General features: G+C 37.7%; 1 long non-coding RNA gene and 1 pseudogene across 1 annotated transcript; both read left to right on the top strand.

Annotated features, from left to right (window-relative positions):
- Positions 1-6892: 6892 nt before the first annotated feature.
- LOC120117327 lies at positions 6893-8564 on the top strand. The gene is made up of 4 exons (XR_005515615.1): positions 6893-7346; positions 7976-8026; positions 8104-8330; positions 8554-8564. It is a non-coding gene; the product is annotated as an uncharacterized LOC120117327 (long non-coding RNA).
- Positions 8565-8598: 34 nt separating this feature from the next.
- Positions 8599-12803, top strand: LOC120117189 (annotated as a pseudogene).
- Positions 12804-15872: the final 3069 nt, after the last annotated feature.

Genomic DNA, 15872 nt, shown 5'->3' with positions numbered 1-15872 from the left:
CTCTAGCCTAGATAAATGATCTGCAACCTGGTTCTCAGTACCTTTCCTATCTATTACCTCTAAGTCAAATTCCTACAATAGTAATATCCACCTAATAAGTCTAGGCTTGGCATCTTTCTTGTTCACTAAATATTTTATAGCTGAGTGATCAGTGTGAACAATGACTTTGGTCCTTATCAAATATGGCCTAAACTTGTCAAATGCAAATACCACGACAAGTAATTCTTTCTCAGTGGTAGTATAGTTCAATTGTGCCTCATTCAAGGTACAACTAGCATAATATATAACATGAAAAATTTTACCTCTATGTTGCCCAAGTACAGCTCCCACGGCAAAATCACTTGCATCACACATCAATTCGAACGGTGCCGTCCAATCTGGGGGAACTACGATCGGTGTAGAGATAAGTCTTTGCTTCAGCTCTTTGAATGTGCCATGGCATTTCTGATCGAACATAAACGGCTGGTTCTGTTGCAGTAAGGTACACAAGGGTTTGGATATTGTGGAGAAGTCCTTGATAAATCGTCTATAAAATCCAGCATGTCCAAGGAAACTCCGAATGCCCTTGACAGAAGTTGGTGGGGGTAGCTTCTCAATCACCTCGATCTTTGTTTTGTCCACCTCAATGCCCTTTGCAGAAATTTTATGGCCAAGAACAATGCCACCGGACACCATAAAGTGGCATTTTTCCCAGTTTAGCATGAGATCGGCCTCATCACATCGCTTCAGTACCTTTGCCAAATTGCCGAGGCATTTTTGAAAGTCATCTCCAGAAACAGAAAAATCATCCATAAAAATTTCCAAAAAGTCCTCAACCATGTCTGAAAATATGGCTTGCATGCAGCGCTGAAAAGTTGTCGGGGTACTACAGAGTCCAAAAGGCATTCTCCGAAAAGCATAAGTGCCATAGGGACATGTGAATGTTGTCTTCTCTTGGTCCTCCGGTGCAATGACAATCTGATTGTTCCCCGAGTAACCATCCAAGAAACAATAAAATGCCTTGCCAGCAAGTCGATCCAGCATTTGATCGATGAACGGCAAAAGGAAGTGATCCGTCTTGGTGGCCTTGTTGAGCTTGCGGTAGTCCATGCAAATTCGCCACCCGGTGACTGTGCTAGTAGGTATCAATTCATTGTCCTCGCTTGTTACCACGGTCATGCCTCCTTTTTTAGGCACATATTGAACGAGACTCACCCAAGAACTATCCAAAATGGGGTAAATCACTCCAGCGTCAAGCCATTTAAGAATCTCTTTCATTACAACTTGTTTCATGATTGGGTTTAATCTTCGATGTGGCTCTATGGATTTGCCGTGGCATTCTTCTAGCAGAATTTTGTGCATGCAAATTATTGGACTTATTCCCTTAAGATATGCCATCGTCCATCCTAACGCTCGCTTATGCTGTGACAAAACACTTAGCAAACTAGATTATTGGTTAGGAGTAAGGACAGAGGAAATAATCACAGGTAAAGTTTCATTATTACCCAGATAAGCATATTTAAGATGCCGTGGCAAATTATTAAGTTCTAGGGTAGAAACATGATGTAATGAGGGCTTGGGAGGAACAAACTCTTCAAAATTCAAAGGTTCAAAATGCGTACCTGGGCTAGCTTTAAGGAAGCTAGCCTGCTGATCCTCGGATGAAAAATTATTAGGCTCTCCGGCCTTTAAGTCTTCCAATAGCCCCTCATCAGGTCCCAGTTAAATGAAATTATCATAGCAAAATTGATCGGCTTCTTTCGTGATTATTGTATCCACTTCTAAAATGCTCTGGCATTCTTCAGAACCATCCATGTACTTGAGAGATCGGAAGACATTCACAATGACATGTTGATCGGCCACTCGCATAGTTAACTCGCCCCTCTCGTAGTCGATGAGAATACGACTGGTAGCTAGGAAGGGTCTCCCCAGAATTATGGGTGCTGTGGCGTCGACCTCACAGTCCAGAATCAGAAAATCAACAGGAAAAACGAACTTGTCAACATGCACGATGACATCTTCGATTCGCCCTTCGGGACGAATATGCGAACGATCGGCTAATTGCAAGATGACTGATGTGGATCTCGCATTTCCTATCCCAAGCTTCACGAAAATTGACTTAGGCATCAAGTTCACACTTGAGCCAATGTCACATAGTGCCTTCCCAATAAATTTATCTCCTATCGAACATAGAATGATTAAACTGCCCGGATCATGTCTCTTTGGTGGCAGCTTGCTTAAAGAAGAGCAAAATTCTTTTTCCGTGGCAATTGTTTCGTACTGCTTAGCCTTTCTCTTCTTGGTAACAATTTCCTTGAGAAACTTAGCATATGTAGGCATTTGTTCCATAGCCTCCAGAAAAGGAACATTTATTTGAAGTTGACTTAGAATGTCAACGAACTTTTTGAATTGAGCATCTTCGTTATGCTTCTTCAGTCTTTGTGGGAAAGGAGACGGGGGTCTGACTTCCTGTACTGACGGAGAGGGAACAGAATTTGCCTTGGTATTTTTGTTTGCCTCCTCAGTTGCTTTACTCGATGAACCCTTATCCTCTTCCACTGGTACTTCTTCCGGCAATTCTTGCTCAACTTGCACGATCATAGGGGGTGAAGCAACCTTCGGTCTTCCCCCAAACTTATCTTCAACATTGATTTGTGTACCACTCCGGAAAGTTAGCACACTGTAGTGTTATTTGCCATGAGGTTTTGTGACTTCAGTGTCACTCGATAGATGTCCTGGTCGTCGTTCTTGTAATGCCGCGATAATTTGACCAACCTGACTCTCCAGCGTCCTTAATGACGAACTACAGATATGAAGCAGATCTCCTTGATTTTTGATGGAGGTCGCATGGTCTTGCAGCATTGTCTTCGTTGTTGTAATAAATTCTTGCATTGTGGCCTCCAAAGAACTGGTGTTTGAGGAAGATGGCCCTCAATTGTTAGAATTATGCCATGGCATATTCGATTGAAATCCCTGTGAGTCATTGAAATTCTTCTGTCGAGCTGGTTGATGAGCATTGCTGATTCCTTGATTTCCCCATGAAAAGTTTGGATGTTGACGCTATCCAGGATTATATGTGTTGGAATAGGGGTTGTTGTTGCCTCGATTGAAGTTGCCAACATAATTGATGTATTCTTGATTAGTCGGACAGTCACTCTCATTGTGATTACCGTGGCATAATAAACATGCTGAATGGGTTGCCTTCACTTCTCTCACCTCGCTTGGCCTTTGCAAATTCTTCAACATGTTCGTGATAGCAGCAAATTGGGCGGACACTGTATCTTTGGAATCTAGCTCGAAAGCTCCATGTGTTTTTCGCCCAAGTCCAAGCCTTGTGGATGGAAGTTGATAATCGTTGGTGGCAATCCGATCTAGAATGTCAAATGCCTCTGCTGGTGATTTGTCAAGTAACGTCCCATTTGCTGAGGCATCTAGCATCATCCTTGTGGGTGCATTAACTCCATTGTAGAACATCACCACTTACGTCTAATCTTGAAATCCATGATTTGAACACTTACGAAGCAAGCTTTTATATCGGTCCCAGTACTCATACATTGATTCGTCATCAGCCTGACGAAAAGAAGCAATGTCGTTCCTCAGTTGGGTGTTTATGTTCGGAGGATTATACCGCAGCAAATGTTTTTTGTACAGATCAGTCCAAGACTCCATTGAACCCGCTGGAACGCCACTCAACCAAGACCTTGCTCGGTCACGCAGAGAATACGGAAATAGCTTTAATTTCAAGACATCTTCGTGCACTCCTTGTTGGCGAAATGAATCACAAACCTCCAAGAAGTTACGAATGTGCTGCCTGACATCTTCATTTGGCATGCCCCCAAATTTCCCTATGGAGTTCAGCATATTGAACATGACAGGTTTAAGCTCAAAGTGGGCTGCCTAAATTTCTGGTGCCACAATTCCAGGATTTAAATCATCTAAGATCGGGTTTAAGTGATCACGAATGACACGAGGTCTGGCTGCATTCCCAGTATTTGGAATTACCTCGACATTCTGATCATCCTCATGACCAATGCCTTGATTTCCGATTTGATACATATTTGCACGTTGATCACGTCTTCTTCTCCTAAAGAGCCTCTCGATCTCAGGTTCAACCAATTATAATGGCTCGTCCGAATGTCTTCTGGTCATACACCGCAAAAAACCTGAAATAGATAAAGAAAATAAAAGTAAAGCTATCTAAAAAATAAAAATAAAATATAAACAAGTAAAATAAAAATGCTATTACAAAACTAATTAACTTCCAGTTGCCAATCCCCGGCAACGACGCCAAAAACTTGTCCGCTTTTTGTGAGTACTATAAATGGTGCGGATATGTGTGCAAGTATACACAATCAAACAAGTAATAAAGTGATGAGTGAGTATCGTTCTCCACAGGGATTGGGGGAAATCAATTAAGTTTGTCACGACACTTTACTCTGTCACTTAAGTAATGTTAGAGATGGTATATACAAATGATGATGCTGGGCAAAATGAATGGATGATATGGAAATGGAACGATGGCAATGTGGTAGCAGATGAATATGTTGTGGCAAAATGGATTGTGTGTAGTGCGATCAAATAAAAATGTAAAGGTAAAATAAACTATAAATACTGGATTTGCTTATAAGAACTTTAGACTTCTCACACAACAAGTTACTATGGGAATGAGTGATGGGAGTTACCTAGGAAAATCTAAGTCCACTTCTCAGAATAGTTTTACTTCTATGCCTTAACTGCCCGATATAGTTTACTAAGGGTGCCCTATGCTATCTCTAGTTAAGGGACTCGACAGATTGAAGATGCCTTGGCAAAATCGATTGGCGTTAGCTACTGCAGGGATCCTATTGGTCCAGATAACAGAATATGTCTCAGCAATACCTTGTTGCGGCAACATTAACATCTAACCTATCGCTCATGCACAACTTCTTTTAGTCGAATGAAATCCTAGCCTTATCTCTAAGGTGGATTAGGCCTAGTTACTATCTAGAACCCCTTGCTTATGTGGTTCCTCCTTAGTTTCTCTCGAATACTAAGGATGTGCTACTTAGATATTCTCTTGAACACTTAGTATCACCAGGAATGACTACTCTCATAGCTCCTACAACCTTAAGGTATTAAATTCATAAGCAAAAAGATTATAACATAGAAAAACAATCATTCATTAAAGTAAATCTTAAATATCCAAAATAAACTCCCTCCAAATAGGATTAGTTCATGGTGGAGTTTGAAATAAGCAAGCACAAAGCAAGTTAATCTATTCCTTACAACCCAAATAATAAATAACGAAAGCAAAGAGCAAAGGGAAGGAGGAAAAGCCTTCGACGTGCACTACCGGAGCTTCCCTCGGCCACCACGAACAGTCCTAGCGATCTAGCTCCTCTCGGACGCCTAGAACGCCACTCGCTCTAGCCTGTCAACGGAGGAATGCCACGGTAAAAATGATTGACGGGAAAAAGAGAGAACTTTTTCTCCGAATTTTTACGCTCTTGGCGGCTGTCTAAAAATCTCCAAATCTTTTTAAAAAGTCAGGCTTCATCTTCTATTTATAGGGGAGAATGAACCTAGGGTTTTGTGTTAAAGATGGTAATTGGCCCCTCATTTAATGTTGATTGCAGAAAGCACTTTTTTATGCCGTGACAGCTGGCTCTTACTAAAAATATTTTTCTCTCGTTTTAATCGCTCTCGAAATGCCAACTGGTTCGACATTTGCATTTTGCTCAGCAGTCTCCTTATGTCACGGCATTTCCCTTTTGCTTTTCCTTGCTCCCAAATCCTGCACATCACCAGAAAAACACCTTCCCCATAAAGCAGCACTGATTACAAAATAAAATGTCGCGGCAAACATAATTTCACCACATGCAACTATATGCTCCTAAATGCATCTATATGATCCTAAATATGATCCTAAATGGGCTCTTAGTCAGTCAATAATTTAAGTGAAAAGGTCTCAAATATGACCTTTTTACGGAGTTATCATTGTTTCATTTTGGGGCAGTCACGAAATGCATGCAAAACGGATTCCGACTCTCCACATAAGGAGCAATGTGGTAATCGATCTTTTAGTACGCTCCAAGTCGGTCATAAGTTTTCCATGGAGTATTGTCCAAAGGAAGACATGAACGTGTTGTGGTGGCTGCATTTTCCAAACCATTTCCCAGTTTTTATCGCCACCAAGGTTGGATAGGCGGAGGAAACACTAAACATTTGGTCAGAGGTGTTCAGTTCCGCCATATACAGCTATCATCAACGACAGTCAACCCTAAAATTAGGTCACTAAACTTTTAAAATATGCCTAAAATAGGGTAAAATATAGTAATGGTCACTAAACTTTTCTAAAACTTTCATTTAGGTCCCCAACTTTTAAAACTTGCAATACAGTCCCCCAACATTTAGTCCGTTTGTAATATGGTCTCCAACATTTAGTCTGCTTACAATATGGTCCCCGAAGTAACTGTTGAGAGACCATATTGCAAATGAACTAAATGTTAGAAGACTGTATTGCAAGATTTAAAAGTTGAGGGACTTAAATAAAAACTTTAGAAAAATCCAGTGACTATTACTATACTTTACTCTTATAATTATTTGTAGGTCATAATAATATATATAATAATCAATTTTAAATTTTGTTTTTGATATGATGATAATCTATTAATAATTCTATCTAAGTAAATCTATTAATAATTCTATCTAAAGGTTTTAGTTATGTACGGAATCTATCTAAAGGTTAATAGCACTCATTTTCGAAAGTTACACGGATCATTTAACAACTCCGGTCGACGAAAGGGTTATTTATGACTTTTGACTGTCGGAGAGCTGATAAAAAATTGGCCTCGAAATGGTATGGGAAAAAATATCGATTGAGAGCAGAAATGTATAGAACACGCGCGACCAGAATGCGTGATGGGACCCTATTGTCGACGAATTGACCTATAACTGGCGGGAGCCTTGCCTGGTCGAAACTTCACGCACCCAATCATCTCTCGCTCTCTATGGCGTTAAAATCTCACTATTAATCAAAACTATTTTTTTTCTCCAAAACCCTTCCAAATTCCAATCTTTAAAACCGATTTCGCCCATTGTTCTCCGCCTCTTTCTTTCATCATTTACGTTCCTTTTTTCCATTATTGAATTCTAGGGTTTGGTTTGTATCTTAATTGAGAATTGAAAAACCCTAGTTTTTCCTTCCCTTTTCTTTTGGCTCTTCTTTTTGCGGATAAAAAGTGACAGAGTTGGTGTAGCGTGGTACATTCTGATCAGCCAGTGTTGCCGCCGCACGGAGCTGTTTCGCTCCCAATGTCATCATCGTCGCGTAAGGAGTGGCGTGCCATTTCCGAACATCACCCGGTTCGAACCATGGGGATGAAGTGGTAATTTCATTATTGATTAATACGCTTTTTTTGTATTATATGGGTTCTGGGAGGATGTTGAATGGAGAACGAAAATTCCTCATTGTTTGGGCTCTATGAACAAGTAAAAAGTTACGTGTTTGGTTCAGTTTTGAGTAGTGTTTGGGATTCTTCGCTGTTCTCTCTCAGCAAAAATTAGCGTTTTTAAGGAAAAACTAAAAGTCCTTATCCTTATGGTTCTCTTAATTTGTATACAGTTTTTAGTTTTTGTATTAAGTAAAAAGTTATTTTGCACTTGGAAAGGTTTTCTGAAATAAAAATTGAGACGGGTTTATCAATGAGTCGTTTATGAACCTATGGGCTTAAGTTTGCATTTTGATGCAGTAATTAGATCATTTGGTTCACTTTGGTGACAAGTTTCTGGTCCATTGGTTGTAATAATTTGCAATGTTAATTGGGTTCACATCAACTGGATTAAGTGTTTATGTAATCTATGAGCTTAGTAAGTTTTTGGGTTTACTGTTATGGGGTAATGTCCAGTTGTGAGTGGCAGAATGATCATCAAGTTATGTCGATCAAGCTGTGAAATATTATTATTCATAGAATATTGCTTTCCATTTTGTTTGATTCAGTTTTCTTGCAATCTGTAGGAAATGGACAGATCAAAGATGGGGCAATCAAATGAGAGAACCATATATGAGGTATCTTAAAATTGATTCTATTCTGATTTCTGAGAATGATGAGTAGTGAACATTGTTGAATGCTTATCAAGGTGCAGCATGGAAGAGAGCTTGCTGATGTTAACTTCTCTATCGCGGTGATGGAAGTTTAGATGATGACATGTTACAGCAGCAAATCCACAATATAACTAGACAAAGAGAAGAGCTCCTGCAAATGGAGGTTAAATTCCGAGCTCAGGCAATTGCAAGGTCAAGGGTCCTGGAAATGCAGAGCAGCTGTGATGCTAAAATAGCTGCACATGCCAATGCTGTTGCCAAGCTTGAGGTTTGGATTTAGAATGTGATTCGCAGTATGTTTGTTCTGCAATTCAACTTTCAGAGAAAAAAGAAAGTTTTAATTGCTTTATGAATGATAATATGATCTTGATTTGAACAAGAAGGCAAAAATATATATCAGATTATAAACATTAAGTAATTTATGTCATCATGTGTGTTGAAGTCAATGAGTTTGTGACTTCCAATCGTATTTTTCTATATTTGATTCATAGGAGCAACTCCAGAGAGAGAACAGACCATACATGATTTGGAAGGAAATGAAGAGAAAGATGCATGCCATCAAATTGATAAAGAAGAGTTATTCATTTTCTTATTCTGCTTTTGGACGAGATTTGTTTTTCTTTTAAAATAAGTGTTGTGCTTAGCAAGTCGTGTATAAATTAGTGATTATTGGTTATCTTGGCAGGCCTGGGCAAGGAGACCTTCTCAGAGAGCAAAACAAGGAACTGGCTACTTTCAGGTCTGTATTTGTGTTTTATTTAAGGCCTTTTTAGTTGTGGTTAACATAACGCTATAAAGATTACCATCCCATATGAATGTTTATCTGTATTTCCAGTTGCTGTGAGACTGATAACACTGAACTTTTCTAGATCTATCCTAGGATTGAGAAGTTTATTAACTTGGTATTATATCTGAATGACATTCCCAAATGGTTAGCAGCTTCTTTTGTTGGTTTCTGCTTTTAATACATTAAACTTGCAGCTGAAGTTTGAATCTTCTGAAACTATTATGAGTCTCTTGTTCTTCTTCTTTTGGCAGAAGAGACGTGATCATTCAGAAGCTGAGAGAGCCCAACATATAAAACAGATACAAGATCTTCAAGAGCATGTTCAAGAGAAAGAAAGGCAGTTTATTGAGTTGAAGGAACAGGTCCATACACTTTCTTGATCTTTATCCCTCCTTTTACTATTTGTAATTCTGGAGATTAAGGTGTGAATATTGTTACACTTTCCTGATGTGCATCTTTAGGTTATTGAAAATTACAATAAACAGATTGTTTGTGTTGGAAATTTAAGCATGCATCAATTTCAATTAAGTAATTGTTTATTGCTAAAGGCATCAAGCTGCATTTTCTAATGGTAGTCATATTCTTCAGTATAGGGCTGCTCAAGAAGCCATCCTTTATAGGATGAACAGTTAAGAGAAGCCCAAATTTGGATTTCACGTGTCCAGGAGATGGATGCTTTGCAGTCAAGTACAAACCATTCCTTACAGGCTGAGTTGCGAGAACGTACAGAACAATAAACCAGCTCTGGCATGGCTGTCAGAGACAGGTATATGAGCTGTTAGTTTCATGTTTACATGTTTCTTTCCTTGAATGAATAGATTTGATATTATTTTCAGCAATTTAAGTTTCCCTTGTTTGTGGTTGTTAAGTTAGTTTGCAGAGATGGAGAGACTTCATTTGCACACATAATCAGCTTCAACTTGAGTTGGCTGATGTTAGAGAAAGAATGGTTCCTATACTGATGAATCACATATGTCCCAAAGAAAATCAAAGATTTATCTCAATTTGTTCAAAATAACGAACAACAAGTGGATTCTAATGGAAGTGGTGCTGCAAATGCTAGTACTGCAGTCATTTCAACTGGAGCTTTAGACAATGTTCAATCGTTGGTTCAGCTAGCAATGCACCAAATCCGGTAAGATTGCTGGCTTTTCTGAAGTGTCATTGCTGAATTGTGTTGTAATTTGAAACTTAATATTTATAACCATCTATATTATAGGTGTATCTTCTTCATATGGTAATTTATCTCATTACCAAAATTTGATACAACTATTCTTTAGTTTTTTGGTTAAACCTTCCCCCCCCCCCCCTACATTTTATCTAACTTATGGCTTGAGGTGGTGCTCGCAAACTCATTTTTTGGAATTTTATTTGTAATGCTTAGGCTTTTATTTAATGGTCAATTTGTGATCTTTTTTGTCTTGTCCATAACTTGCTCTATTACTCTTTATCTTGTTTCTTGTGAATGACTGTTTACTGCCAGAATCAGAATGACCATGTTCCAAGTGTTCCGATTGCTCCAGTTGGGATGTCTACATACTCTTCCCACCTGGGCAGGTGTCTACCCTGCATCCTTTTATCATGCAACACCAGGGAGTTTCCGCATTCTGTGGCATCTCATGTTGGACACTACACAATGCCAGATTCGTCATCCATCCAACAGTGGCAGAACCAAATGGTATGGTCAAACCTGTACATTATCAATTTTTCACAAGGTATTCTTTGTTATATGTAATTGGTTTTCATCCTGTTTTCCAGACTTCGGATTTACAGCTGTCCACACAGGATCATAATCCAGCATCCCAAAACTGATCAAAACCTTGGCAGGTCAAATGTAACAAATGAATATGACATGTCTGTCAATGGACAAACCATTCGTCAGACTATCTAGAGCATGTAAGCAAAGGGTCAGAGCTCGGTTCTGTGATATCATCATCTTGTGGAAAGAACAGGTTCTTTAAATCAAAATCATTCCACTCACTGTACTTGGCGTTGTTTTATCTGTTATTGCAACTTACTGAGACCATTTCTTTTCAGGCTGTTGAGTCAATTAATGCAAGTTACCCTGTGGACCCCCAACCTGAACCAACCTTGCCACAAGTTTTTTCACAATTTCATGAGGCATTAAGATTGAGCTCTGAACCCAAGGTTTATCAATTTGGTTAGTCTTCAAGCATTTGGGAATTTTCAGTTCTAACCTCTCAATTTGAACTTGGACAGGAACAGAATATTCTGAACATGAATAATCATGTGCCGGAGGATCAAATTCTAACAGCAGAGGAAACAATTATTACTGCTGGCCAGCCCATCTCATGATGCAGTGCATTCTGTTGATTTCTATGAACAACAGTAAAAATGGAGCTGTTGCTATTTTGCCTGAAAAGCTTGTGTCAACTGGGCAGTCTAATTACTCGATATCAACTAATACCTCAAAGACAGCTCTGCTTGATGAAAGGTCATTGTTGGCATGCATTGTTCGCACAATTCCAATGGTGGCAGAATTTGGGATCAGTTCCACGGTTGGTCTGCTTATAATTTTTCACGGGTCAAATTACTGGTTTTAGGTCCTGCATGAATGGGGTTTGACTTGTATCTTTCAATTGCAGCTACCAAATAGGCTCGAGAAAATGCTCGCACCTTTACACTGGCATGATTACAAAAAGCTGTATGGCAAGCTGGATGATTTTGTAGCCGCTCACCCTGAGGTTTGTTTCTTGCAGCATTTACGTTTCTTTTTATAGGCATGTGGTTTGCACTTTCTGAAGATCTGAAATTGTGATTACAGTTGTTTTTTATTGAGGGCGATTATATTCAGCTTCGAGAGGGGGCACAAGAGATGATAGCAGCCACTGCTGCTGTTGCCAAAGTTGCTGCAGCAGCTGCAGCCTCATCTCCTTACTCCCCAGTTTTGCCTTCTGTTGCTGTTACTCCAATGGCACAGCCTAATCGACTAAAGAAGGGTCTCCCATCAGCTGATTCCAACCATGTCAAGAATGAGAATGCTGCTTTAAAGGGTATGCAGTCATCTCCAAAAAGGCAGCTGATGATCATTCACAGCTATTAGGGATGCAGAATCAACAACCAAAGGAATCACTTTTGGTTTGGCTGGAAATCTCTCAAATGTAAAAATATTGAGCAAATCTAATGGGGCAATTTTGAGAGATCTAGTGCGACTAATGTTGGTAGGAAGGCCTCTGGTCTTGGAAGGTCTAACTCTAATTTTTCTGGAAAGCAGCAGGGCAGGTATGTGGCGTAAAAACATGCAGACTGCTGCTGGTCATTTATAAGTGTATGTTTTTTATGCCTCAACTAATTAAGCTTAATTATCTTGTTCCGTGGCAGGGCTGGGGGCAGTATTGTCTTCTAGAAGATAGTGAGTCCATTACCTCAATTTAATTACTGTTTGATTGTTGCATTATTTGTGCTGTTTCACCAGTAATTCCCGTTTCCAACAAGATAAATTTGAAGAATCTAATATAATGAAGAAACTGTTATGTGCACTATAGCATTAAATTTTATGTTTCTGCTTTCTGGGATTGATATAATCTGAGGTGTCTGGGGTGGTCTGAAATAGGATAATATATGATTTTGCACTAAGCAATTGTACATTCGTATTGGTTTGTGAAATATTCAATGCAGAACCATGATAAAGTGAATTATTAGAAGAATTTCGTAGTTTTTGTAATCATCATATAACTAACGTGACTAGAAGAATTACAGATTTCGTTTTGTTGTGGCAGGATTACAGATTTGCAATGCCGAGGGATACTGCAAGCATATTGGGATATGATTTGTAGTTAAATGCATGTTTTTGGTATTGGTGATCTGCAAAATCTTTTGCACCCGAGAAAGATGTGATTGGATCAAGAGCCCTGACATTTAAATTGTTTTGCGCCCTGTCTGTTATAAAACATTGCATTTTGTTGTCATACTGAAGCTGCACATTTTATTTCCGATCTATATATCCCTGCACCAGTTTTTAGAATCTTAAGCAACTAAAGGCAATGGTGATACAACTTGGTTTGCCTTTTGGACGCTTGAATTCCAGTCGAAGACTACAATAAACAAGTAAAAATGCTATGCTGGCAGCAAGAAGAGTGAATAGTCCTAGAGATTGTCCTTATAAAAGTGGGAGTTGAAGTGACAAGTTAAAAGGTATTAAGCATGGTTAAATGGTGTCGAATCAACCGTCCAAATGATTTCAGTGATTGTGGTTAATGATTGAGTGATTGATTTATTAAAAAATGATAGAAACCTTAGTTTAAAAAATAGACTTGCCGGTACTTCGGTTTCCGTGACATTTATCTAGTTTTACCTAAAAATTTAAGGGAAAGTATAGTAATGGTCATTGAATTTTTCTAAAGCTTTTATTTAGGTCTCCTAATTTTTAAAATTACATAATATCACTGAATTTTTCTAAAGCTTTCATTTAGGTCCCCCAATCATTCCTATAATTATTATTCTTATAACTATTTTTAGGTAAACTACATAAATGTCATTGAACTTTTCTAAAGCTTTCATTTAGGTCCCCAACTTTTAAAACTTGCAATACAGTCTTCTAACATTTAGTCCGTTTGCAATATGGTCCCCCAATAGTTACGTCGGGGACCATATTGCAAACGGACTAAATGTTGGGGGATTATATTGCAAGTTTTAAAAGTTATGGGACCTAAATGAAAGATTTAGAAAAGTTCAGTGACCATTACTATACTTTACCCATTTTAATATAAAGAGACAAGAAAAACCTAGACAAATACAAACAATGCCTAGACACAACAAAAGGGAACGGTTTCACATTGAAAATTTCAAAGCATCCATGAAATAAAATTCAGTAGACAAATTGTCTCAAAATCCTGCAAGAAAATTAACAATTGTAAAATAATTTAATGTTCTTTAACAATAAATAAATTTTGGATAATATCTTATAGTTATCGTTCAATGAAGTAATGCATTAAAAAAATTAAAATATTATTAGATTTTTTTTAGTAAATGCAAATTTCATTTTTCCAAGGGTAGCCAACCTATTACAAATAAACAAAGCAAGTATTCACTGTACAAACAGCCTATACCGAACCAGCATTAGCATATTCCATTCTATGTACAACCTATTATTAATTGAAGTAAGTCTATTGATATTTTTATCCAGCAATCGCCACCCAATCGTATCCCGAACTTGAATAACCAACTCATGTACTGATCTTTAATTCCCTTGAAATAACTTCGTATTCCTCTCCCGCCAAACGGGTAAATGACCGAATTCTACGCAATCTTTAGTAGAACAGTGAGGAGAGACTTCCCCTTAAGTTTATTGATCGCCCAATTGAATTCAAAGCCCTGGCCTCCAACCCCTGCTTCAGATTGCAAGCAGCCCAGGTCAATACTCAAAACCTCTTTTGAATAAGAATACCAGAAGAACACATGATCTCGTATTCTGATCACCATCACAGAAAACTCAGTCACTCTCAACTTGCAGATCAACAGAGAATAGCCTATCTCTCGTAGCAATCTATCTAAATAACCATAAGCAATCATAGAGTGTCGCAGGATGTGCAGGGTGTGCCAGACCAAGTTATGCCAGGGAACTTTCACATTTCTAACTCTGACAGCAGTCCAAATTCTATCAAAAGCAATTCTAGAACATGATTATTAGATTTTCATTACACTCGTGTGATTATAATATAGATATGGTTTTTTTCATTATGATATTAAAAGAAAGGATCACTTAAAAGAAAGGTTATTTTAGTAGTTTTCTAATTGAATTGACGACCGAAATTTAATAATAGTATCGATTAAGGACTTGTTTAAAAAATTATTATGTAGTTAGGTTTTAGTGTAATTATACAGTTGTGCGTATTTAGTTTAGATAATTATCATAATTTATTTGTTTCTCTGAATCAGGTAATAATCGAAAGCACGTAATTATATTCTTTAATTAATAGGAAGGATATGATATAGTGTTACTATATTTAATTTCATATTAATATTTTTAAATATAAATGTATATAAATATATAATTATAACTTATACTATTAAATATGATATAGAATATTATAATGTGATTATATTATTTTCAATCATTCATATATAATTATAAGAATAATAATTACATATTTTCATACAAGTGCAAACATGGTTTAAAAGTTTACAACCATCATGAGTGAAGTTATTTTTGACGGGATAAAATAAAAATATTTATTATTTTGACAGTGAAAAAAATACTTATTTTTGTTGAAATATTTTTAATATATAAATTTTAAATTCGGACCATTTCATGATCGATGCAGGTATGGGACAATAATCCAAAAAAAAGGTAAAGTATAGTAATGGTCACTGAATTTTTCTAAAGCTTTCATTAGGTCCCTTAACTTTTAAAACTTTCAATACAATCCCCAACATTTAGTCCGTTTGCAATATGGATCCCCCAATAGTTACGTCGGGGACCATATTGCAACGGACTAAATGTTGGGGGATTATATTAAGTTTTAAAAGTTAAAGGACCTAATGAAAGCATTGGAAAAGTTCAGTGACCGTTACTATACTTTACCCAAATTTTAATCTTTCCCTAAAACCATTCTTCACCATTAGCCTCGTCAATTCTCATTTCACAGCTTCCCTCAACTGAAGCCAGCAACATTGTCTATCCTAATGAATGCTCATATCCGTGACATTTCCTTAATTACTGAAATAGTTTAATTCACGCTTCAAATTTAATCTAGAAATGGGCCTAAGACTGCGTCAGTGTCATTAAATGCTGCCTACTTAGTATCCTATGTGATTCTGCCGTAATGCTTTCCTTTTTAAAGTTTCAAAATGTCATGTGGGCCACGATCAAGGGTGGGACCAAAGTTATCTTCTTGCTCTGAAAGTGAAGGTTCAATAATGTTTTACGTAAAGACAACAGACATTAATTTTCGTTTTCTTTGGTGGTCCTGTGAGGTTATGAATGAACTTGCTAATATTTACTTATGAGTTATGTAGTATTAAATTATGGTTTGTAATTATAATTATGGTTGTGGTGTTGCA

Source organism: Hibiscus syriacus, unplaced genomic scaffold, assembly GCF_006381635.1.
Source record: "Hibiscus syriacus cultivar Baekdansim isolate YM2019G1 unplaced genomic scaffold, ASM638163v2 tig00110319_pilon, whole genome shotgun sequence".
Taxonomy (NCBI): domain Eukaryota; kingdom Viridiplantae; phylum Streptophyta; class Magnoliopsida; order Malvales; family Malvaceae; genus Hibiscus; species Hibiscus syriacus.
This window is presented reverse-complemented; position numbering and strand designations above follow the sequence as displayed.